General features: G+C 37.6%; 1 pseudogene; it reads right to left on the reverse strand.

Moving 5' to 3' along the window:
- Positions 1 to 1,148: 1,148 nt before the first annotated feature.
- Positions 1,149 to 25,393, reverse strand: LOC115966420 (annotated as a pseudogene).
- Positions 25,394 to 27,098: the final 1,705 nt, after the last annotated feature.

Below are 27,098 nucleotides of genomic sequence, written 5' to 3' on the forward strand. Positions count from 1 at the left end.
TCTTCTAGTCAAAAACAAAACTCGTCAAGAGGAGTAAGAAAGAAAGAAATTACTCAATGAAAAACCATGGTGAATGGAGGACAGGGTCATCCTCGGCTGCATCTCTAGGCTGTTTGGTCTTTCACCACGTGTCTTCGGCAACTACTCTCCTTGGCATGGGCCCTGGGTCCTAATGGAAAGTGGGCCGGGTCATAAGTTCTCTGGCCCCACAATAGCCCCTCAAAATCCTGCTGTCCGGATCCTCGGCCGGATAAGAGAGTTTTGATGACATCAGGCTTCTGTTAAAGCTTGTCAATCATTGTCACCTATCGGTTCCCGAGACTCTTCGTCTGCCCGAGGCACGTTCCTAGAGCCTTTGGAAGGTGAAACGTGTCCTCATTAAATGCGGGCAGCTCTGTGCTTCCCATGTTCAATGGCGCGATGGTGATCTAACGGTGGAGATTTCCTTGCCTTTATAGGCGGGAAAATTCGTGTAGTTACTTTCGATGAGAGGTATAAATGATTTTCGGAACTGATTTGTCTCTTCACTTTTGCACTTAAGAGTTCTAGCGCATATACCCTGGGTTCATCCGAACTTTCGTCCAAATTCAAGTCTATCTCTAGCACAAAAAACCTGTCCGAGGCACCTTTCCTCTTTTCTGTAAGTTCTCTGCCTTCATTAACTCGTGTTTTTTCTTTTCTGGGTTTATTTTTCTCTTGTTCCCTTCCTTCTCCCGTCATCCACTGAGTTTGCTTAACAACTCTTAGAGATGGTTAAATTGAGACTGAGAAAATTAGTTGATACTGAAGAGGCGATGGAAAAGTTCATCGCCGATTATAGGATTCCCCCCAACGTGAGTTTGAGGCACTGTAAGATGGGGGAGTGGCATCTTCTGAGAAGGACGGGCGAGGTGGTAATTCCCATTCTCGCCTTCGTAGAGGGGGGTATGAGAATCCCCATGGGACCGGTAATGAAGAGTTACCTTAGGCACTTCTGATTAGCTCCCACCCAGTGCGCTGCCAATATGTTTAGGATTCTGGGTTGTGTGGATGCCTTAAACGAAAAAATGGGGCTAAGACTAACCCTTCATGACGTAAATTGGTGCTACAATCTCCAAAATTTGAAGGGCAAATCCTACTACATGAAGACGAGAGACAATAGGGTTCGGCTAATCCAGTGCCTCCCCAACTCCAACAAGGGGCTGAACAAGGATGGCTGGCTCCTCGGCATCAGGGATCTGAGCTCTGACCGTAGGCTCGGCACCCTCCTTGGGCATCTCGGGATTCATATCTCCAGGTGCTTCCATCGCATCATGAGGCTCTCCCCCTTCAAGCAACTCGCCAGGAGGGACGATGATCTGTGCAGCTTCTGACTGAGTAACCCCTGCCTCGTGTTGATCGCTCACAGCCTCGGAGCTGGCGGAGGCGGTCTCACGGATGGCTGGAGGATCAAACCTGCTCTCCGCCTTCTACAAGTCAGACGAAGCATCCACCCTAACTCGTTTTAAGACCTCTTCCCAAACTTGGGAGCAGTATAGTCTGCATACTCCAGGAATTTAAGCTTTAAGGGAGGCCTGGGTTCAGCCACCCCCGTCTCGTAGCCCTCCTCCTTGGCTTTATCCCTAGCAGTTTCGGCCTCGTTTCTAGCAAACTCAGCCTCCTGCTTAGGGATGGCAATGGGGCGGGGCGGGGCCGAAGGATGAGATCTTCGCCCCCGCCCCGCTTGGATTTTTCTTGCCCCATCCCCGCCCCGCCCCGCATGACAGGGAAAATTTCTTACCCCATCCCCGCCCCTTAAGGCCCCGCGAAGACCCGCCTTACACCGTAAAACTTTATTTATTGTTAATTTTCCCTACAACTATTACCATTTTTTCAAATAAAATGACATGTTTCAATAATAAAAATATACTTGAAATTATAAATAAATTTATCCTATCAAATCAAACTAATTTTTAGCAAAAACTAAATAATATTATCTAAATGTTTAACAAGACAATATCACAACAAAAATCTCATAGTATGACACAATAAAATAATCCAAACTCCTAATACATAACAAAATAAAAATTGCCTAGTTCTTCAAAAAGAATCTCCACTTTCTTCCATCATTGTGACACCACTTTCTTCTTCATCATCGTAATCATCCAAGATATTTTGGAATTTATCTTCAATTCCATCTATGGTAGATGAAGAACCTAAAAAAAGATAAAATAAATTCAATCAAATAGTGGGGTTTTAGGGTACGATAAAATTGCAATTTAACCTTTATTAATGCGGGGCGGGGATGGGGCGGGGCGGGTCTAAAAAGTGTAAACCCATCCCCGCCCCACCCCGTGGTGTGGGTCTAAAATCTCGCCCCATCCCCGCCCCACCACCTTTGCGGGGCGGGGAAAACCCGCACGGGGCGAAGCGGGGAGGGGCGGGTCAAGCGGGGCCAAGCAGGGTTTGATTTGACAGGTTTAACTGGTGCCCAATCTTTAACTGTTTCTGAACTCGCGGGGCTTCATCCCTCTCCTAAGAGGATTGGGATTTTCCCCCATCCATGGGTTCCTTCCCCTTGGGACTTCTCTTTCTCTTTGAGTCAGTGGGCTCCGGCCGAGAAGGCAGAGCTGATTGAGGAGGAACAGGAAGTTTGGGGCGAGGAGATTATGGCTGCGACTTAGCAGAGGATGACCTAGTCTGGATGGGCTGGGGCTGAGGTGGTGCAGACGGAGCATTGGATTGCGGTTTTCCCTGTGCACCCTTCCCCGGCTGGCCCTCAATGAGGTCGAATAGGCTGGTTGGAGGCTTTCTCTTAAGACCCATCTCGGCTCGGGAGGATGTTCCCACTAACAACAATTCCGCTTCGGACAAGGCTGGGTCTCCTAGATCACCAAAAGGATCCTCGGATGGGTCGGCTTGGTCAAATGCCCCAAAACCCTCATCGGACGGACCCAAATTACCTTCGTCCTCCGCTGCGTGATGAGATCCCGAGATTTCAAAGGGTAGAGAGACATGTCGTCCAAGGTAGCCTCCGAAGCGCCCCCAGAAGAAAAGGCGAGTAGAATGGGACTCACATGGGGGTACGGAGTGGGAGTGATTCAAGGAAAAGACGTCACCTCCGCATTGAATGCGCCCATAAACGTCCTGGCCATATTAATGGGAAAAGACTCCTGAACAGTGTGGCTTCGGTTATTGCAACTAACAGAAAGTAAGGGGAGGCGGCTGATGGGATAGGTACTCGAATAGGTACCTGCCTGATCAACAGATGGAGGATCAGGATCAACCGTGAAGGGCTATATAATGTAAAGACTTAAGTGCCAAAGGAGGGGGGGGGGGGGGACAAAAAAGAAGAAAGGAAGAATACGAACATTAAGCTTGATGGGCAAGATCCACGGATCACCATGGCTTGTCCCTGCGTGTCCACCAACGAGTGCCATGACTAACCACCGTTCGGTGACTAAGGCCTAGCCTTTCAAGCCCACGCTCTACAAATTATATTGTTTGGGCCCTTAACGTACGAACCCAATATCATTTTGGGGTCGTTACAAATTGAGTCCTTACAATAGATAATTTAAAAGAATTTTGGTTTAATTCCTGAACTCCGCAACTCCATAAAATTCATACTAATAATAATATTTTATGATTGCACAGACTATTTTTTTTTAGAGTTTTTGATCTCAACATTGGCATGCATTTAATCTTTCACTAAAAGCAAAGGGAAGTAGATCATGTGCATACATCTTTATGAGAAATTTTTGGCAGTCAAGCGTAACAAACGTGTAACCATTTTGTCCTATTCCTACCATCTAAGAACATATCCTCTCTTATAAGTTGATGATGCCAAGTTTAACGTATCCTCTCCTTTTTTTTTTCTTTTTTTTTCCCCAAAGAAATAAAAGGACTTTAAAGACATGTCCAATTTGTTAAAATGCAAGTGCTTCAAGCCATAGAACATTTAATGAAAATTGCAACTCCATGAATTGAATTTACAAATGGTATTAACTATTGGCTATTAATGCGATTATTAAGCCATACCACATTGAACATGTTTCTCTATCAAAATATATAAACAAACTAACCTTACAAAAGCTGAACTTTATAAGCTAAAATCTATACCATGCGTTGTAGATCTTGAATGCTATACCGTGCGTTTAGGGCTTCCTACATCTGGAGAGAGAGAGTTTGCAGAAACTAAAGAAAATCTCTCTATAGCTTAAGAAACACAATATACTAAAATTAAAGAGAGAAAATTTTCAGAGGACAAAATATTATAGATAATTTAAAAGAATTTTGGTTTAATTCCTGAACACTGCAACTCCATTAAATTTATACTAATAATAATATTTTATGATAGCGCAGTTAGAATTTTGGTTTAATTCTTGAATACTGAATTGGAAATTGATTATATGAGTATTCAATGGTGAACAAAAATTAAGTTAAAATTTGAGCATTGTAACAACTTCTTCACACAGTATTCTACGGGTAGCAATGAATTTAATTTGATTGTGTTACTATATAATCCGAACTTATTAATATATCAGGACTTTGAATTAACTCAATAAAACTATCAAAGCCTTTCCACTACAAGAACATGTGAAGATTCTGTTAATTTGAGCAAACTTAAACCCCTCCATCCACTTAAATTTTAGAAACAAATTATACACTTAAAAGGGTTAGTAATTTATAGCACTTACCCCCCACTATTAGTATACGACACCAAGTGTGGTTGTCGTAACCCTTTGAAAGAACCTTCCCCAATTGGACCCTATCCAAAAAAAAAAAAAAAACACCCAATTAACAAAATTGATCCAAAAGCGTCTAAAAAGCACAAAAAATCAATTCAAAAAAAAAAAAATGAGACAAAGTAATTACTTTATGCTGCCAATGAAATCGTCTTCTGTATTGTTGTTCCAAACTGCAACACTTATCTCTCTAAGGCTTTCAATTAACGAAAACACAAACTTCTCTTGGAATACCGGAGTATTATGACCATCTATACACATACACACACAAAACAAAATCAACATAACTCACTATAACTCTATAGAAGCCTCAAAAATATAAAGAGAAATTAAAGGGGTTGAATTTGATATTTACGTTTGGAGAGAGAGAGTTTGCAGAAACCGTGGCTTTATATTTCTTAACTTAAGAGAGGGGTAAGGTTGTTAGGGTTTTAAGGAGTTATAATGTTTTTATTTTTTAAATATTGTGCTAACGTGGAAAATTGTGGTGCCAGTAGAGGTTTCGGTTTTATATATATATATAGATAAGAGCTGAAGTCTTACCTCATAATAAATAAATAAATAAATAAGTAGAAAGTAATACTAGGACACCAACTTGGCACAATTTTATATCACAACTCATCACCAGTTATGATTGGTAAGAGGGTGTCAGTAGGCCATGTGGAGATACACTTTTATCAATTACAATTCGCCATGTGGCGAGTTATGGCTTAAAATTATGGTAAAGTTGGTGTCCCAGCATTTCTCAAGTAGAAATGGTGAATTCCACTTTATTAGTGCATTCTAATTATAGTCATGCTAACGAGTGCCCTTAAAATAATGATTAACAATCTATTTTAATAAAATTTTGATACTACTTTTATGGAAAATGAAAAAAGTTCACAAAATATTATATTTTTTTCTTTTCCCATAAAAATTTTCTTTAAATAAATTGTTAATCATTGACTTAAGGACATCCATTAGCATTTCCCAATTAATTAAATCCCTTACTCCTGTAGGAGACTAAAATTGTGTTTGTTAGAGTGGATTTTAGAGAGGATGAAAAAAAAAAAAAAAATGAGGAGGGAAAATTTTTTGGTGGGTGTTTGGTTGGAAGGAAAAGAGGAAAAAAAAGTAGTGGGGCCCAGGTGTTTTCTCCCCAGGCCCACCAAAATTTTTTTTCCCCAAAATTGAGAGAAAATCGAGGGAGAGAGTGTGATTTGTTAGATGGACAAAAATGCCTCCAGTTGCTTTCCTAGGTAATGTTGGCCTTTTATTTATTTATTTATTTTCTTTTCTTTTGCTTTTCTAGACACCTTGCCTCTTCCTATTTTTTCTTTTGATTTCTTGGGGTGTAGGCAATGTTGGCTCTTTTTTTTTTTTTTTTAGGGCAAACATTGGCTCTTTTCTTGGGACACTTTGCCTCATCCTTCTTTTTATTTTTTATTTATTTTTTTAACTAGACGTGATTTTTTTTTCTTGACATGATTTTTTAAAATAAATTTAGGTGATTAACTCTCTTTTTTTGCTTTTTTTTTTTTTTTCCACTTTTTTGTTTTAATTGGACATAATTTTTTAACAAGGATATGTGAGTAAATTTATACAAACTCATTTTTTACATCCTTCCACTTTTCCACTCCTAACTAAATAAAAATGAGAGAAATTAAAATCTTTTCTATCCTCCCACCATTTCTATCATTTCACTTTTTCACCCCTCCAACCAAACGAACCCTAAATATTCAAGTCAATTACGAATTGTCATGTTGCATATTAGATCAAAATTCTTGGCATAATGTACATCACTGATGTAGATAAATTTCACGATAGCTCTAGAATCACCTCTCTAGAGTCTAAACTAAGTTTTGAACACAATTATTGATTTTTTTTTTTTTTTTTTGTACATTTTTCTTTCAATGATGTTTATTTGGAAGCATTACCCTCATTGGGGAGGATTTGGATCCTCTTCATTTCTATTTGAAATGGAGAGTGTCCAGTTAAGGGACTAGATCTTTTAGAATAGATCTATGGTAAAAAAACATGACAGCTCATAACTTAACCCAATATCAATCTTAATTGTGGTTAAACATTTAAACTAGATAACTCAACCAGACAAAGTCTCTACTTGAAAACAAAAAAACAAAATACAAAAAGAAAGAAGAGAGAGAGTCATAGCATTTTTAGGAGGGAAAAGTGAAAAACAAAGAGTCTATGTTTGATTATTTGAAGAGAACACATTCAAAGGTTTTGATTTTTTATTATTTTGGAGGAAACACATTTCAAATTTTTTTTGCTTTTGTACAATAGAACACGTCTCTATTTCTATCTTGCTAAAACACAAGTATAATAGTACAAGTTGTTTATGGTTATTTTGTTTGATCTTTGATAATTTTTCTGCATTTATATTGTTCTTGGTGGCTGGATGCCAGTTGGAGTTTATCTGAACTTTAATTTTTAATTTTTTTTAAATAAAAATTGAATCTTTATAATGGCTGGATGATTCTTGGAGTCTATCTATATATTTTTTTTGAGATGAAGATTAAATTTTTTTAAACACAAATGTGGGTTGGTGAGTGATGCTTGTGTCTATTAGTCGTTATTAGTATATGGCATATGACATATTAGAGGACATGATTATTGCTCACATATTGTTGAGAAAAATGATGTAATGTAGCTTTATTTTTGGTTTTAATGAAACTCATATTTTGTTCTTTCAAAAAAAAAAAAAAAAAAAAAAAAAAAAAAATACAATACCATGTTTATTCTATTGGATTTTTTTACATCATCTCTGTTTTGAAAACTAAATTGATAGATGAAAGTTATAATAAATTTATGGTCAATTTTTTCTAGGGATAGTGATGGATGTTTTAATGGGAGTACATGTTCCTTCTAATGTGCCCATGGAATATACACTGTTTAAAGGGATGGAGTTTGAAGCAGATGGGATGACATCAGGGAGGCACATCAACAAGTGTCGCATTGGCATCACATCTACAGAGTATATCAAGTGTTGTAGGCTCCAACGACAAAATTGATGGTGCAGGAGGTCCCTTGACTCAAGGAAGTGTTACAAGTGGATGGAACGAGATGGTTCATAAAGTCGAGCCATTTTCTAGTTTAGGATCATGTTTTATAATCTATAACACATGTTGTGATTAAGTCTCTTGTTTTGTAATTTTCCTAGTTTAGGATTGAAGTTTTGATGTTCCAAAAAATTAGTCACATTTGGCCACATTCAAATCTTCAGATTTTTTTTTATTATTTGGAGAGAATGTTTTTCAAAGGAACATTTCCTTTTGTTACAAAAGAGCACATCTTTGTTTAAAATAGAGGTACAATTTGTGACTAAATTTTCTATCCAGAGGTACAAGTTATATCTATCCAGTATTGTAATTTTCTTACTTTAGATTGAAGTTATGATGATCCATAAATTTGAAGTTTCTTTTCAATGGAGTTGCATTACAGTCAAAATTTGATCCAACAGAGTCGACAGAAAGGAATTTAATAAAAAATGAACAAATTTTATTAAAATGTACACTTTGATCACATAACAAGAATTCCATTAAAATATACACTTTGATTATATGATTATAATAACATGAAACTTCTACAATTGGTGTGCCTATTGCTTGACTATACATTATACATTCCACCTCTTGGTTCTTGACTATACATTCCATCCAAAGTCCGCAATTTTCAATCTTAGCTTGATCTTTGACTCGCCTCATGCTAAACAACTTGCTACATCTCTTGGTATGAATGTATGATGTCTCTTTGTTATGTAAGTTCTTTTGGTAACAAAGCTTTGGGATGTATCATAGCTTTAGAATCCTAGGTTTCACTCCACATGAAATGCAGTTGCTTAGAGTACCTGGCACTCCAAGGGCCCTTCCAAGTTATTGATGATTAGGATCAATGAAACCTACTAGCAATATTAACAAATGCCAATCCTTCAGAATTATAGAGAACCCAATAACAGAAACTATCCAAAAAATTATGCAAACTTTCGAAATGGATAACCAAAAGGCTTATATCTCAAAATAAAAGAACCAATCTACACAAAGAGAGGCACAAAAAACAGCCAGGAAATTATATTATTCTTCCTATAAAAGCTTCAAATACCAACCACAAAAGGGTTCTCAATAGTTCAGATTTTTGAAAATTGAAAATTCATCTGCCTCACCCTAAAAGCTAGTGTATATCAATAGCCAGTAGCCAATAAACATAAATCTAGCCATAGGCTGAATGTTTTCTTTTACAGTTCATCATCAAAATACAATTATGTGCATTCCATTCCTATAAAGGACAATTTACACACGCCCAATTCTGCAATTAGTGGCATGACAAGGCAAAAAAATAAAGGAGACATTCACAATATATTCCCTAAAACCTTTCATAATAGAGTGAACAATTAAAAAGTAAATCAAAATCCATGCAAATGCACAAACATTACATAATAGTGAGACCAAAAAAAGATACCCATAAACCAAAAAAAAAGAACCAAATATTCTAATAACCACAACATAAAACACATATATTAAGAGACCCCAATAAAAATTGCCAGCATATAAACTAATTCCAATGCATTGAAAAAAGAAGTAAATCCAAAACCCTCAAGAAAGCACGATCTCAAAGCAAAACATAGCAACAAAAGCCATACAAACACAGATAGATTAGTTGATATTTTTATGGCGAATGAAGTTGGAGAAAATTTTCTACTGTTCAAGTAAAAGCTTGAAGCATAAAAGCTTGATCAAATCGTAGCCTTGGCGCTGGTGATGGTGGTGATGCCATGATGGCGGGGTGGGAGAGAAAGTTGAGCCTTGGAGAAGAGAGAGAAAGAGAGTCTAAACTATTTGGATGGTTTGGTGAGAGAGGAAATTGTTGAGTTAATTGTGGTTTAATCAGAGTTTGAATTCGTTTACCAAAGTTTTACATTTTTAATTGACGTGGCACGTTTTGGATCTTAGATTTATTTCAAATCAATCCTATCCATAAAATGGACACTCTCCATTTCACTTTGAAATGGAGAGGATTTGGAGAAGGTGTGATCTAAAAAAAAAATAGAATTAATAGTAGTATTTTTGTGCGATGCACAGAATAATAAAAAATTATATGTGAACTAAGAAATATTTCAATAATATAATTTCAATTTAATAATAAACTAGCTTGGAACTTGTACTTACGTATCAAAAAATTGAACAACAACAAAAAAAAAAAAAATGTAAATATTTGTATACTAAACTTGACTACATTGTTTGTGGTGAATGATAGGTACAACCACTAATGCAACTCAATCTCATATTTGTTGTATTAGATTCTACAAAGTGATCCTTGGTCATTCTAAAAAAGTAAACCAAAACATTGTTTTTGTTAAGCATTTGTTAATAGTCAACAATTTCATAATCCCTGCCATCATGAAATCCATCAGTTGTGATTCTCGCTATGCTCCTTGCATTACAAGTTACATGTTAGACGAACTCATCAACCAAAAAGTCTTATGGACTGTTTGGTAGACTTGTTTAAACACATATTTTCAGTTTTTATACAACATTACAGGCATTTCTACACACTTTTTTACCCACACATATTACTAAAAAAATTGAAAATTGTTATTTAAACACACGTATTAAACGGGCCCTAACCTCCTCAAAAGGGCAGTTCAGAAAACAACTATAAACCTCAATATCAAAGTATATTTTTGGCATTACACATTTAAAATTTGAATAAAGTAAATTCAACTTTCAGGTATAGTCACAGAGGGAAGAGCAAACAACCAATTCAAGCATCATTAATTTGATCCATCCCCAAGCACATCAGTGTTTTTGTCACAAAGTACAAACAAGGCTCATTCCTTGGACATGGCAATTGAGGAGATCTCAGGAAATCATTCAAGGTTTGCCTCTATCAACCAACCTATAGTTGCTTTTTAATTAAGCACCCTTACAGTTTTCGGTGGGTGGGGGAGAACAATATGCAGATCAACTCATTTCTAGGCTCCATGGGAGACTCTAACCAAGGTTGGTGACAACATCCCCAAAATTTTATCAACTGAGTGTTTGGGATATCACCCTAATCCCAGAAGAATATTTCTCTTAAACACACCCAACTACATACCAATTTTTTAAGCACTGCCATCCCACCCCACCTCCCAAAAAAAAAAATAAATAAATAAAAAAAATTCTCCAGGAGACTAGTGTAGAAGGCACTAGATCTAACATGAAAAGCCTTTGAACATATTATGCACAAAACATGGTTGCATATAGTGTTGAAAGGAAGACCAGAACCAAAAACAGGAAGAGACAGCATCAAAAGTAATGTAGAAATTCTTGTACCATGGGCCTAGGAGTTTTAAAAGTTTAATGAATGGTTTTGATCATATGCGGCTTAGACAATCAGGCTATTTAGAAAAAGGGAAATGCTAACGAGTGCTCTTAGGGCACTAGTTAAGAATTCAGTTAAAGAAAGTTTTTATGGGAAAAGAAAAAAAAACAATTAATGTTTTGACAGCTTTTTTTATTTCCCATAAGAGTGATGTCAAAACTTTCCTAAAATGGATTGTTAACAAATGTCCTAAGAGCACTCGTTAGCATGACTCTTAGAAAAAAACGAGAAAAGCAAAATGATAAAAGGCCGCTACTCCCACATTTATTATTCAGTGACACTTGTGTTAAATTCATTAACTTGATCTCCATCAAGTTGAAAGAGTAAATACACATTAATACAGTACTACAAGTTCCCAACAACAACACCAACCCCCCCCCCCCCCCCCCCCCTTTCCCCTTTTGGGCTATAAATACATACTACAAGTTACTATGTGCAGGACTCACTAATTGGAAACAATATTAAAAAAAAATCCAAACTCAGACTTTAAACCCACAAAAGGTCCAAATAACTTAAATATACCTAACTACTAACAAAATGAGATGTATGGACCATTACTAAAGCCCAAATCCAAGAAATCAAAAAATCAACCAAATACACACTTAACTTCTAAACTAATGATCCATTTGGATTGAGGGGAAGGGAGGAGGAGTGAGGGGTAGTAGAATAGAGTTGGCCCAAAAATAGTCTATTTTCCGGCCAACTCTACTCTACTCCCCTCCCTCCCCTCAATCCAAATAGGCCCTAAAAGAGCTCAAAAGAAACAAAACTAACAGCATACTAGTGCAAAGGAGAATGGAAGACTTAATATCAACTAGACTATACTGCAGAGGAAGACAAGTGGGCAAAGGGGCTGGTTCATTTCCCACTAGATGTACAGAAATGATTGATTACCTCTTTGAATGTCCTTTGGATCTGGCATGGAATCAAGAAGATAAGGAAGTTCTAGTAACTGCAAGTAAGCTACTGTTTGAGGATTCTTAGGGTATCCTGCAAAAGAATTGAAAATAGTAAATAGTAGTATTTAGTGTAAACATGTTCTTGCAAATCATATCTTTCTAGAACCATCGACAACCATTACACCAAATAATATTGAGAAGAAGGAGATAAGCCAACTTCACAACTGATCCCAATTACATGAAATTCCATAACTATTGGTTTACTTCATAGAGAATAAAAACAAAGAATAAGACAAATCTTTTAGCACTCTGAATCAGTAATACTGGCTCATAGAGTGACCAGAACTCATTTTAAACAATTGTGATAGGTAATATCAAATGGCAAATAATTGTCAAACCCAGTAACTAGAAATTCATCAAGCTGCTCAATACACGGAGAGTACATGACAATCACAAACACAGGACACTAATTAAGGTGTTGTAAGCATGCAACATGCACATCATTCAAAAAATTGAACATAGACATGAATGCAAGATACATATAGAATGTGTATAATTACATAGGTTTTGTAAGATATAGACATGTATGATACATGTTAAAATCCCTGTCCATCTTGTTATTCTTCTCAATAATATATTCTTGGGGAAAATAATTACAAGCTGGACTAGACAACATAACACCCCACCTAAATATAGAACACACAACATTTGAAGCTGTACAAAATATAGCTCACACTTCCCCTTGTAAGTTTCTCCTTCTGAGCACCATTACTATCTCCATTTCTCACCCCCTAAGTAACCATCCTTTCTTATTGAATTAGATTAATCTGAAGAAACCACTCATCAATTATTATTTTGGTATAAAGCCTTCTTTAATCTCATTAACTTTCTTTTCAAAACTCAGCAAACAGAAACAATCACATGCGACATATAATAGCCCAAACACTATCCGTAAACACATATTTGAGGAACGCATGTTGAGGACCTGTTTTCCAAGGTTTCAAAATCAAAATGAAAACAGTCAAAATGGTCTAAAGATTTCATAATTATACCAGAAAAGGAATGACTGGAGACAAATTGAGGGGGACTGTAACATGGTACTATTCGAACAAATTCAAAAGGTTTGGCCCCTCTTTCTTGTAGCCTGCTTTTACTCCATTGACAACTATCTTCCACGAGTAGATCTACACTCCTGTGTAAAAATAGAGCTATTGGCTACCTTCTTACTCAATTAGAGGGCCCAAAATGAAAAAAGGGATCAAAAAATTCGGGGCGGGGGATAGTAAATCATGATTGTCATGAACAGCACACACCCAAAGTTTGTATTTTTTCCAGTCAAAGGAAAGATAGAGTTGAAACTCCATGTTACTGCTAGCCATTCTTCATCATACTGGGTCTCATAAGGTCCTGTCTCTGATTCAATTTCAAGTATCTAACAACAAAGTGAATGCCACAAGTTTAGCCATCAGCATTGACTAAAAGAAAGGCCCTTCAGACAACTATCATCTTATATACCTGTAAAAATGGGTGACCGGGAAGGCACTAATCAAGTGCAAAAAATTGTCACTGGGCCACCTTTCCCATGCTGAACAAGAGAAGAAAATTTGCAGTGTACGTGAGCCAAAAACTAATAGGGTGGTTTCAATTTTTACAGAAGTTGAGTAGCAGCTGCACTTCCAAGAGTTATTTCCTCAATCTGGATAACATTTTTCAACCACATAAGAAATCAAAAATTCTCTCCCTATCAAGACAAGGTTATTCTGTGGTAGATGCTATGGAACTAACCAGTTAATCAAAAAAAAATATATATATATACAATAAAGATAAACAAGGGAACCCAAAGATTTTTTCCCAACACATGACAACCTCCATAAACTAAGATAGCAGTGTACAATGTTCAGTTTTTCACATCACAGCACACCATAATTCAACTTGAAATTCCGAATAGACAGTCAAAACCTTCGCACAGATCTGTAGGGGAAAAATAATATTTTAATTCCAAAGAAGGCACAAAATAGAAAACAAAGGCAAGCCATTAAATGTGACACTAAATAAGTACTTTAGTGTGCAAATACGTGAAGGGCAATAAAGTGGGGCTACTTAAAGACAATTTTATAGAAAGGCAGAACTCTAGGAAGAAGATTTGTTAGCAAAGTAAGCCGTGCAGTAAGAATAGATAGATTTAGAAAGATGCTAATTTTTACTTGTTAAGTTCTTTTATTTTTTTTTACTTTTTTTCGTGAGTGGAAAGTGGGGGTTAATAAGTTCCTATATCCATCTGGAAAATTTTGGTTTTGTGGCTTGAGATTGCAGCAGAGAACAGAATTGGAATATAAGTCAAAAAGTTCCAAGAATTAATTAGGAAACAGGTCGCAGGAATTTTTTTTCGACATAAACAAAGGCAAGGGTTTTATTGTTGCCTTCAACATTGTAATTGGTGTATAGAGGTGAGGAGAAATATGGGAATTTATGACTTCCATATGTATAAAATAGTTGGTTTTCAGGTTGCATTGTTGCAATTAGGAAATTAGACATCAAGTCTGTGGATGTTTAAGAAATGTGAAAGAGAAACCCAAAATAGTAACAGTGCAGAGAACAAGTAGCTTAATAAAGTGAGGGAAGGAAAAGCTACAGAAACACCATCTTCCTCTCACCTCTAAGCACAAAATCTATTGTTACTGTCCACAAATTCCTTCATCATATCTACATCAATATCTATTGTCAATTAGGCCTATCTAAAATAAATTTCCAGATTCGATTAATAATTTCAAAGTATGTTTCAAGGTTTTAATCCAATGTTTCAATCAATTACTTCATTCCTATTAGCTCCTTTTGAAGGGGTTATTCCTTTGATTACTTATTATTGAGATATAAGCATAATAATTGTTTTGTACGCTTTTTTAGATCCCCTCATCAACAAGTGTCCATGTATTTTTAAAAATACTCTCTATCTAGGATACCATCCTTAGCTTTTAGCTGTAACTTATTGAAGGCATTGGCAGCTCTGCAGCTAAGAAAATTTTGAAATTAAGCAGCATGAGACCTATTCCATGAAAACCAGGACACACATACTATATCAAGTTTGTTGCTCACAATTACCTCCTTCTTGAAATATGGTTTGCATCGAACAAGTTCCTCTGAGTTCCCATAATCGGTGATGCAAACAGGCCAATCATGAGAAAGAAAAATATCAATTGGTTCCTCAAATTGCAGGAGTTGGTGGACATCATATTCACGAGCATGATATACTGACCTAATAGTATTCTCATTACAAGGAGGCCTCTCATAGTGTTTTGCACAAGGGAAAAATTTGTTTAGAATTAATGAAACGCATAGTATGCAAAATTTATTACATTTAGCACTGATATCTACATAGCAACAGTAGATATTAAACTACATGTAACACAGGACTACTGATTACATTTAGCACTAAAACAACTTGTAGCTTTCCCAGTCAGACTTGTTCTTCCTCAATACTCCCCCTCAAGATGGAGCATAAATGTTACTCATGCCCATCTTGCAAAGCAGGTTATTGAATTGCTGGTGTCCCAAAGGCTTTGTGAGCAAGTCTGCTGGTTGATGCTTGGTTGAAACATGGAAAGTTCAAGAGAATATCAAGTGTAGTACATTGTCTACATTAGGTACCCCTTTTAAAAAATAACTACCTATCTAATTACTTTGTAAAGACCAAACAACGTTAACATTGTAGAATATGGATTGAATCAGGAGTTCGACTCCTTGTTGGATTTGGATAAGGAATGAATTTTATTCTTTTTGAGTTACTGTTGTTTGAAGTTATCAAGCTCTATTAGAAGTCTTATCTACTACTTGATTTGGAATTCCTTTCGGAATAGGAGTGATTCCCCTTTTGTGTATGGAAAAGAAGTCAAGTCCTTGGTTTTGGATATATTAATTGACTCAAGTCTACTATATAAGCATAGTGCTACTATGGAAAATGAGAGAGATAGAGAGAGAAAGAGATGAGAGGGTGTGAGAAAAAGAGGCTCTCTCTTGGTTTGGTTATTTGATATTTGTGGGTTGCAATTTGGAATTATGAGAGAAGTTTTGTTGCTGCTTGGTTTTGGTTCTGCGGTTTGGTGATTTGCTCTCTCTTAGTGCGTTGTAACTTTTGGATTTGCTTTGTGGCTCTCTCTTTGGTTTGTGCGCAATTGGTATTTAGTATTTGTGAACCTTTGATTCTTTGGTTTTGTATTGGGATTTGAGTTTGTGAGAATGTCTCTACATCAATTTGTATTATCCCAAATTTGTTCGTTATCGCCCGTGGATGTAGGCTATTGCCGAACCACGTAATTCTTGGTGCTTGTGTCTATTTTCTTTTGGATTAATTTTTTTTGTTCCTATTGTTAGTTTGGAAATCTTTCTCAAGCTTAAAATATTTTCACAATTAATTTTGATAATTTGAGCTTCTGCTACTTTACAACAAACACCCATGACCCATCTTTATCCTTTTTTTTTTTTTTTTTTTTTTTTAACCCATTTAACTTTTCCAGTTTTGCAATGAACATTGTCCAAATTTCAGTTTCTGAGGGTGACTCTAGTATCAAACTTTTCAACATCGTTGGTAATCTTCTATTCCCAATTCTTGCTTTTGCTGGGCTTGGTGGGCTCAATTTTTCAATGGACTTTGGGAGATCCAAATCAAAGTTTCAAGAAATTCTAGAAATCGGTATCACATTTGCTGCTGTTGTTGGTGCTGACCAAGCAAGCCTTTTCTTACAAGAAGTCGTCGATTTCTTGAAAACCCCCAAATAAGTCACTTCTCTAGGAGCTGAAAACCTAAAATACCAAAAAGGTGTTTGTTAGTTGGACCTCCTGGTACAAGAAAAACCCTACTGGCTAGAGCGGTGGCCAGAGGCCCGGAGCCACCATGCCATAAGTAAAAGTTTTTATATTTTTTTTTTCCCTATAAAAATTGAAAGATGGAGGAGGGGATTTTTTTAAAAGTGTAATGTTACAAACACAAACTATTTTATAATATTTTTACAAATTGATAATATGACATTAACATTTTTCAAATAATTATTGATAAATAAAAATGTGAAATTAGCATTGTTCTAGATTAGAACTAGTAAAAATTTGCACATCAATTATTTGTAAAAATATTGTAAAATAGTTTGTGATTATAACATTACTTTTTTTTAAAAATGTTGTGGCTTTGATGCCTTTCCTCTACCAATGCTCATACATAGGTTGGGGAGAAAATTCCTAGAAGAACATGAGTTTCTTTATTTAAAGAGTAATGTGATTTTTTTTTTTTGGCCAAAAAATAATTGTGTTTGTTTGTATGTTTTGTGAGTTGGAGAGAGTTGTTGAGTGTATTAGATCTAGAAGGTTGTGAGTTTATGTATGTGATCTTTGTGTTTGTGGCAGGTTTTTTTATTCAATATGTATTTTTTTTAAAAAAAAATTATATTTATTAAGATTGATTAAGAATAGTTGTAATCCATATTCTTAATAGTGGATTTTGATTGGCCTTGCCAATGGCATTTGTAATTGTTTAATATTATTGACCATTTAAATGCACTTTCGCTCACCCAAAATCACAACAAGAGCCTTAATTGGGTTACACCGTAATGGTTAAACATCTCAAAAACGAAAATTATAAGTTCACTAAAAACAAACAAGGTTGTTGAAACATCATTGTAAAAATGTTTAAAAAGCTAAATTGGCAGGAAATTATTATTATTTTTTAAAACAAAGCTGAGAGTTTTTTTCTTTGGTAGGTAAAAAAATTAACAGCCATTATTTATGAAATAGTGAAAATAGGTTTGACGACACCTGGAATTTAAAATTACTATTTAAATGAACCACAAATTACGTAACTTATATGTCTATCAACTTTTAGTCAATAGTAAAGATTCATGTAGAAAGTAGTGTTCAACATTTTATTGTAATTTGATTCATAATGAACTCTCTATTAATAAATTAAAAATAATATAAAAGTTACAGAATCTTATTTTCTATTTATATATATATATATAAAAAAATGATGAGCATTAAGTGTATATGAATATTGTAGACTTATAGCCAAGTGTTCTAGAATCATTCATAATTTTAATTTTTCTATTAAAGTTTTCTAGAATATTGTGTTTTTTGAAAAAGTGATCTGTTTCAAAAAGTACGGTATTAGGAGAGTGTTTGATATAGTTGTTTAAACAATAGTTTTCAGTGTTTAAACACTGAAATACGTATTTTCACAACAATTTTTAATTCACACATATTTCCATAATACTTAAATAACGAAATTAGAAATCTCTAACCAAACGGGCCTTGGGCTTTTTAAAAAAGTAGAATGTTTAGTAAAAATTGTTAAAAAATGCTTTTGAAAAAGTTAAAAGTGTTTTGTTAGCATTTATCAAAATTGCGGTTTAAGATGTAAATTACAAAAAATGATAATATGATTATTTCTTTTTATTCTTATGTTTTCAACTTATTAATAATAATTCTTCTAAAAAAAAACTTCTTAATAATAACAATAATGATAATACCTTTTTTTTTTTTTTGGCTTTTAGTTATTGTAAGGACACGATTTTTAACGACCCGGGAATGTCCTTGGGCTCGTATGTAAAGGGCCCAAACAATATGATTTGTAGAGAATGGGTTTGGAAAGGCATGCCCTTGGGCGCTGGGCAGGGGTTTGGTCCTGGTTTCGTGAGAACTCATACAAAGGTAGGCTTGGACTGCATAGCTGAGCCTTACCTTGGTATGGTTCAGCTATGCAGTCCAAGCCTACCTTTGTATGAGTTCTCACGAAACCAGGACCAAACCCCTGCCCAGCGCCCAAGGGCATGCCTTTCCAAACCCATTCTCTACAAATCATATTGTTTGGGCCCTTTACATACGAGCCCAAGGACATTCCCGGGCCGTTAAAAATCGTGTCCTTACAATTGGCGCCGTCTGTGGGGAGGCTTGCGCGTTGGCGCAGGTGGCAGTGGAGTCAACTCTCTAGCAAGCAGAGGTTCGCGGGGCTTCCTCCATCTCCGGCGACATGCAGTTGTTGCGCCGAAATAAACTTCTGCTAGGGGCTACGCCTTGCAAGGCCAATGACGCGGGTAGCTCTAGGAGCTTCTGGCCTCAAGCCAGCTCTCCCCGTCCTGATCTAGGGGCTTACGTTCGAAAAATAAATAAGTACACAAGAAAAATTACAAGTTTTGGACAGAACCAAGGCCTTGCATGGTCCTCGGACTCAAGCCTATGGGGAAACCAAGTACAAAGAAGAAAAACTACAAGTTTTGGACAGAACCAAAGTCTTGCATGGTCCTCGGACTCAAGCCTATGGGGAAACCAAGTACAAAGAAGAAAAATTACAAGTTTTGGACAGAACCAAGGCCTTGCATGGTCCTCGGACTCAAGCCTATGGGGAAACCAAGTACAAAGAAGAAAAATTACAAGTTTTGGACAGAACCAAGGCCTTGCATGGTCCTCGGACTCAAGCCTATGGGGAAACCAAGTACAAAGAAGAAAAATTACAAGTTTTGGACAGAACCAAGGCCTTGCATGGTCCTCGGACTCAAGCCTATGGGGAAACCAAGTACAAAGAAGAAAAATTTACAAGTTTTGGACAGAACCAAGGCCTTGCATGGTCCTCGGACTCAAGCCTATGGGGAAACCAAGTACAAAAAAAAAAAAACTACAAGTTTTGGACAGAACCAAGGCCTTGCATGTCCTCGACTCAAGCCTATGGGGACCAAGTACAAGCCGAACCAAGGCCTTGCATGGTCCTCGGAAAGCCTATGGGGAAACCAAGTACAAAGAAGAAATCTTACAAGTTTTGGACAGAACCAAGGCCTTGCATGGTCCTCGGACTCAAGCCTATGGGGAAACCAAGTACAAAGAAGAAAAATTACAAGTTTTGGACAGAACCAAGGCCTTGCATGGTCCTCGGACTCAAGCCTATGGGGAAACCAAGTACAAAGAAGAAAAACTACAAGTTTTGGACAGAACCAAGGCCTTGCATGGTCCTCGGACTCAAGCCTATGGGGAAACCAAGTACAAAAAAGAAAAACTACAAGTTTTGGACAGAACCAAGGCCTTGCATGGTCCTCGGACTCAAGCCTATGGGGAAACCAAGTACAAAGAAGAAAAAACTACAAGTTTTGGACAGAACCAAGGCCTTGCATGTTCCTCGGACTCAAGCCTATGGGAAACCAAGTACAAAGAAGAAAATTACAAGTTTTGGACAGAACCAAGGCCTTGCATGGTCCTCGGACTCAAGCCTATGGGGAAACCAAGTACAAAGAAGAAAAATTACAAGTTTTGGACAGAACCAAGGCCTTGCATGGTCCTCGGACTCAAGCCTATGGGGAAACCAAGTACAAAGAAGAAAAATTACAAGTTTTGGACAGAACCAAGGCCTTGCATGGTCCTCGGACTCAAGCCTATGGGGAAACGGAAAAAACTACAAGTTGTGGACAGAACCAGGCCTTGCATGGACTCAAGCCTAAAACCAGTACAAAGAAGAAATTACAAGTTTTGGACAGAACCAAGGCCTTGCATGGTCCTCGGACTCAAGCCTATGGGGAAACCAAGTACAAAGAAGAAAAACTACAAGTTTTGGACAGAACCAAGGCCTTGCATGGTCCTCGGACTCAAGCCTATGGGGAAACCAAGTACAAAGAAGAAAAACTACAAGTTTTGGACAGAACCAAGGCCTTGCATGGTCCTCGGACTCAAGCCTATGGGGAAACCAAGTACAAAAAAGAAAAACTACAAGTTTTGGACAGAACCAAGGCCTTGCATGGTCCTCGGACTCAAGCCTATGGGGAAACCAAGTACAAAGAAGAAATCTTACAAGTTTTGGACAGAACCAAGGCCTTGCATGGTCCTCGGACTCAAGCCTATGGGGAAACCAAGTACATAAAAGAAATCTTACAAGTTTTGGACAGAACCAAGGCCTTGCATGGTCCTCGGACTCAAGCCTATGGGGAAACCAAGTACAAAAAGAAATTACAAGTTTTGGACAGAACCAAGGCCTTGCATGGTCCTCGGACTCAAGCCTAGGGGGAAACCAAGTACAAAGAAGAAAAATTACAAGTTTTGGACAGAACCAAGGCCTTGCATGGTCCTCGGACTCAAGCCTATGGGGAAACCAAGTACAAAGAAGAAAAATTACAAGTTTTGGACAGAACCAAGGCTTTGCATGGTCCTCGGACTCAAGCCTATGGGGAAACCAAGTACAAAAAAGAAAAACTACAAGTTTTGGATAAAACCAAGGCCTTGCATGGTCCTCGGACTCAAGCCTAGGGGGAAACCAAGTACAAAGAAGAAAAATTACAAGTTTTGGACAGAACCAAGGTCTTGCATGGTCCTCGGACTCAAGCCTATGGGGAAACCGAGTACTTAGAAGAAAAACTACGTTACATGGACCTTAGAATTTATCCGAGGAGAACTTCCCATTAACAGTTGGGTTAATCCCTAAACTACATGGATTCCCCAGTCCACTCTTGGATCCTCAGTACCAAAGTGATTGATGCAATATAGAGTGATATGTTACCAAAAACACAATCGAAGTCCCTCACTGCTCGGCTATCGTCTTGGATGAATTATTCAGAGTTTATCGTTTTCGGACGATCGCTGCGCCCGTGTTATGGGGCATTAAGCCGTTATCTCGGTTAGTTTTCTGAGTTTAACTTACTAGAAATTATCGTTATTATGCTTCACAATACTTGATAATGCCAATAAATTCAGATTGGTAAGGTTCTGTTTCAAAATTTCCTGCTCTACTCATCATTAAAGGAGAATACATACATAGCATACCCATTCACAAAGTAATTGCTGCCGAAAGGAAAAGAATTTAGAAAGAAATAAACTCATCTTTTATTAAGACAAAGAAATAGTACAGTGTATAATGAAAAGCTGGAATAAGCTTATACTAATGCTAACTACGTAAGTGAAAAGAAAAGATACAAGAGAATGAAGATAAAGCCGAAGAGGAAGTACAGAGGAGAGGTTGGCTGCTGTTCCACGATGTTGATTAAGGAAACCATTCCTCAACACTTTTACATGCCCATAACTCAGGCAGCCAAAGAACCCAACGTGGGGCCTGCACCATTGAAGAAAAGGTGCAGAGAGCGCCTGGCTTCGGGCTAGCGCTGCTGAAGAAAAGGTGCAGGGAACCCAACTTGAGGCCCGCACCGTCGAGGAAAAGGTGCAGGCAGCCGGAAGTTGATGGGCCTCCACGGAACCACGCCTGCGATATAGCAGACGGCGCTGATGGCGGAAATTCTTTCTTTTGACATACCAAAAATCTGGCATGACCAGAACCTGCTTCGGATTTTAACTGAAAGAGGGAGAAATGCCATCTTCCCCTTGTCAAAACGGGGGACTGGCTTGAATCTGTGCCATCCTTGTCCGTACCACATCACCTTGAGTATCATGAGGATTCGGTGCCTATGAAGCGTGTGAAGACCTTTCATCCCCATCCACGCCTCAAACATCCTGCTTTGAGGCAGGATGGCACTAGAAATGGAGATCGTGGATATGGCAGAAGGAGTATGATTCTGAAGGGAACAGGAGAGTTCATATGTAAGGGGAGTGACCTCCCACCCTATTTATACACATAGCAAACTGGTGGCATTTAATTCATGCAAATTTCCAAGGAATGCTACGGACGAGGCAGACTTGGCTCAATTTCCAACCTCATCCGCAGCCGTAGGATCTGAAGATCCTCGTGAAGGCGCGCCTCGAGTACCGAAATGTCAAAGGACTCCGCGTGAGTGAAAAATAAAGGAGTGTCCCTTGTTTTGACACGCCTCCCACGTAGATGGAAAAACACAAATAATAATACAGGATTTGAGTGAGCCATAATGTGGGCCTAACGTCACCAAAACCCTCCTCCCCCAACTAAAAAGTCGGGCAGCAGGATTTTGAGGGGCTATTGTGGGGCCCGAAATCTGAGGTCCCAGCCCACTTTGTATTAAGGGCCCAAAGCCCAGGCCGAGGAGCCCTACTGCCAAGGATGCGCAATGAAAGCTCCTTGAAGGCCCAAGGATGTGGCCGAGGACGACTTCACGTCCAACATCTCACAAAAACGTCTGAAGAAAAGGACAAACTCAGTACAAGGGCAGTACAAGCGATAAAGCTGTCAACACCATAACGTGGAGCCCAGCATTTGACAAGCCCATACCCCTTACCATGCTATCCAGCTTTTCCCAACCACCCCGACGTGAGGATTGATAGGACGAGTAATTGCCCCAAACAAGGAGAAACTGACACGTAGATGAAGAAGGGGAATTGAATACTAGTATAAAAGGGAAAAGAGAGCTAAAAAGGGGGAGGCCCCGGGAGAAAGGAGGAGGAAGAGGTAGACTGGTGAGAATGTAATGCTCCTCGAACTAATACCGAGGAGCCAAACCTCCTGAACCATACCAAGGTAAGGCTCAGCTATGCAGTCCAAGCCTACCTTTGTATGAGTTCTCACGAAACCAGGACCAAACCCCTGCCCAGCGCCCAAGGGCATGCCTTTCCAAACCCATTCTCTACAAATCATATTGTTTGGTCCCTTTACATACGAGTCCAAAGACATTCCCGGGCCGTTAAAAATTGTGTCCTTACAGTTATTATTTGTATTAGTGTCATAATTTTTTTTTATTATTTACTTCTTTTTAATAGTAATTAATTCTTTAATTTTTAATTATCATCTAGCACAAAATGATTAGGAGTGCACATGAATGGGGTTGGAAGGTTTATACAATTCAGTGTAATTTTTTCCTAATTTTATACTCTTCTAGTAATCACTTGATCAGGTCTATCATCAAAGTTTTGTTTTAAGAAAGGTGCTAGAATCACTAAAAGTTATACAATTTTTTTTTCCGTAACTTACCATATGGTGAGTTTGTGAGTTGTGTGAGGTGGAAAAAAATAAGTAGTGGGTCAATGTAGATTTACACTTTCATCATTCACAATTTACCACCTTACAAGTTAAATTATGTAATTTTTTGTGTTGTTAGAGCATTTGCAGCAGTGGAGCTATAATGCTATAATGCTAAAATTTAGCTCCACAAACACAAAAATTTGACTGCAGCAGTGGAGCTAAATCTAAAAAATTTAGCTCCATTGCTACAGTGCACATCTATAAATAGATGTGCACTGTTCATACCATCTAAAATAAAAAAAATATTATTTTATTAAATTTCTCTCTCAACTTCTATTAAAAAAATATTTTTTCCTTTTTCTTTATTTTCTCTCTCTCTCTCCGGCTTCTCTTGTTTCTTCCTCTTTCCTTCTCATTTTTTTTTTCTCTCCCTCGTCTACTCTCTGCTTCGCCATCGCCGATCTTCATCGTCGCCGATCTTCATAATCGATCTTCATCGTCGCCGATCTTCATAATCGATCTTCATCGTCGCCGATCTTCATCGTCGTCGCCCAGTTGCCGTCCCACGCCGCTGACTCGTCTACTCTCTGCTTCGCCATCGCCGATCTTCATCGTCGTCGCCCAGTTGCCGTCCCACGCCGCTGACCCATCTCGCCATCATCGAACTCAAGCGCGCCACAGACCCATCGAAGCTCTATGCTCGGTCAATATTTTTGGGTTTATGGGTTTGTGGGTTCACGGACCCATCGAACTCAAGCGCGCCACGGACCCACGGACCCATGATCGGCGACGGGAATTCTGGGTTCATGGGTTTTGGATTGCTGGGTTTGTGGGTTTTTGGGTGTTTGATTTTTTTATTTTTTGTTGGGTTTGGTTGTGATTGTGGATTGTGGTTGAAATGGAGGTTTGGTGGTTGTGTTGGTGGTGGTTTGGTAGCTGTGGTTGTGTTTGCCGTGGGCTATGTTGGTGGTTGTGGCTGTGTTGGTGGTGGTTTGATTTTTTTTTTTTTTTTTTCCTTGCCGTGGGCTATGTTGGGTTATGGTTGTGGCCGTGGGCTGTGGTGGTCACATGGAGGTTGTTGTCGTGTGCTGTGGTTGTCACATGAAGGTTGTTGCTGATGGAGTGTATGGCTGTGATAATTGTGGGTAGTGAATATATTATTTTATTGTAGTGGGATAGATTATTTTATTGTAGTAGTTATATTATTTTATTGTGATGTTTATATTATTTTATTGTGTTGAAAGCTAAAATAGATTCACTGCTGTAGCATGTGTGTAGGTAAAATAGATAAAGTAACTTTTGGTGGAGCTAAAAAGCTAAATTTTTAGCTCCACTGCTGTGGATGCTCTTACCATTGAATTAAACACATACCACGTTACTCTCCACCAAAACTTTTTTTTTTTTTCTTGATTCTATTTTTCCTGTCCATGTCTTTTTTATTTTTAAGTACTAATACCCTTTTTATTCTCCTCCACATGTTTTCTTCTCCATTTTTCTAGAACATCATTCTTCTCCTGGCTTCTTCCTTCTTTCCTCTTGAACGTGCTCTCCGTCTCACAGTCCGCTTCTCCCATCACAGTAACACCACACTCCTCCATGGTTGATGTATCAGGCTCTGTGTCTATGAAGAAGAAAGGGAAACAGACTCACTAGCTAGCTACCTTGCTATTGACGAAAAGACTTGTGCTTGAATGGCCAGTGACAAATACAGAGGAGTCAAGATTCTCTAACAAAGGCAGAAAATGAGTTGTGTTTTGGCAGTGGAATGGAAGGTAAAATTCGATTTTTGAGAAAAAATTAAGGACAGCTTCAGAAGAGAAAACAATTTTCCAACGGTAATATTAAGGCCCGTTTGTTTGTTTAGGGTATTGGATAATAGTTTTTATTGTTTAAACATTGAAAATGATGAGAAAAAAAAAATGTTTAGTAAGGATTTTTTTATTAGACTGTTTGAGTAACGTTATTCATTTTAAGGTACATAAATATTGAATTTAGAAAACTCTTATATTGCTTAATAACATTTTTTTAAATATGTTAAAAACCATTAGACCTATTTGGTTAGACAAAACAGAAATTAACTTTTCTCTCCAACCATGGGCCTATTAACATGGTACCAAATACATTTTTTCCTTTATGAATATTGAAAACACGTGTTTTCACGATACTTTTTAAATCATAATTTTCACATCATTTTAAACATCGATACTAAAAATCTTCAACCAAATGGCCATAATTTTTCAGCTAGCGTTTTGATATTGCTACTCTGAGGGTCCAATGCAAAAACGTGAAAAAAGACCTTTGCGATTTCAAAAAGCAGTGTGGAACCTTTGCCAAACGCTAAATTCAGTATTTGAAAACACTAACGTAAAAGAGTAATATTTTCATTCATATATCCTATTCAAATCAATGCATCATTTTATAGATTGTGGCTCTTGGATAATAGCTCTTCACTTGTACATGCAAATATCAATTGAACCCTTATGACTTAAGAGTTCAGATGAATTATGCTAAAAAATTGCTTATTAAATACTGTGAGAGTGCCTTTTTCGTGACACTCAGACCCAAGGATCCCGGGCCTGAATGAAAAAGGGAAGGATTTGGTGGATCGGGCCTTGACTCACCGCAACTAACGAGCTATTTAAGAATCAAGTGAATGCAGAGAATACTCCTGACAATATAAAGAAAAATGACAAACAAGGATATCGAAGAGTGCCAAAAATTAACAACGTAAGTTCAGAAGGAAAGAAAACAGGATTAGCAAGACGATAAAAAAAAAAAGTGCTGTGGGGATCCTGGGAATTATGAAGCAGTGTTTCATTAATACATTATCTGTTTGATTACAGAAAGCTCACTAGGACGTGATACAAGGTCCAATCAAGCTCAAAAATTGCAGCCTTGAATGGCTATTTCAGCCTTCAAAACTTGCAAAGTTTGATTCTTGTTGAATCCGAGTATGTGCAATAGTGGCCTTTACAGGATATCGGGAAGCAATATTTGTTTTTCCCTTAGTATTTTTCTTTCTGCACAGATTTTTCTGATAGTTTTTCCTAGAAAATCTCTTCTTTCTTGTGTTTCTTTCTTTTTTTTTCGCTGCCTTCTTCACAGCTCATCCCCTCTTTTTATAATGGAGTTTTTTGGGCTTCCCGGGGAACCGTTGGTTCCCCTGTTTTGCTCTTTTGTAAACAGAGCATGTCCTGTCCCCATCGTCTCGATAAGTCTTTTTTTTTTTTCCGTTTTTTCTCATTCTTTCCTTCTCTCAGTTCTGATTCTTTTGAAAGCTTCTGGTTGGCTATCTTCTTTGGG

The sequence above is a fragment of the Quercus lobata genome, chromosome 11, assembly GCF_001633185.2.
Source record: "Quercus lobata isolate SW786 chromosome 11, ValleyOak3.0 Primary Assembly, whole genome shotgun sequence".
NCBI lineage: Eukaryota > Viridiplantae > Streptophyta > Magnoliopsida > Fagales > Fagaceae > Quercus > Quercus lobata.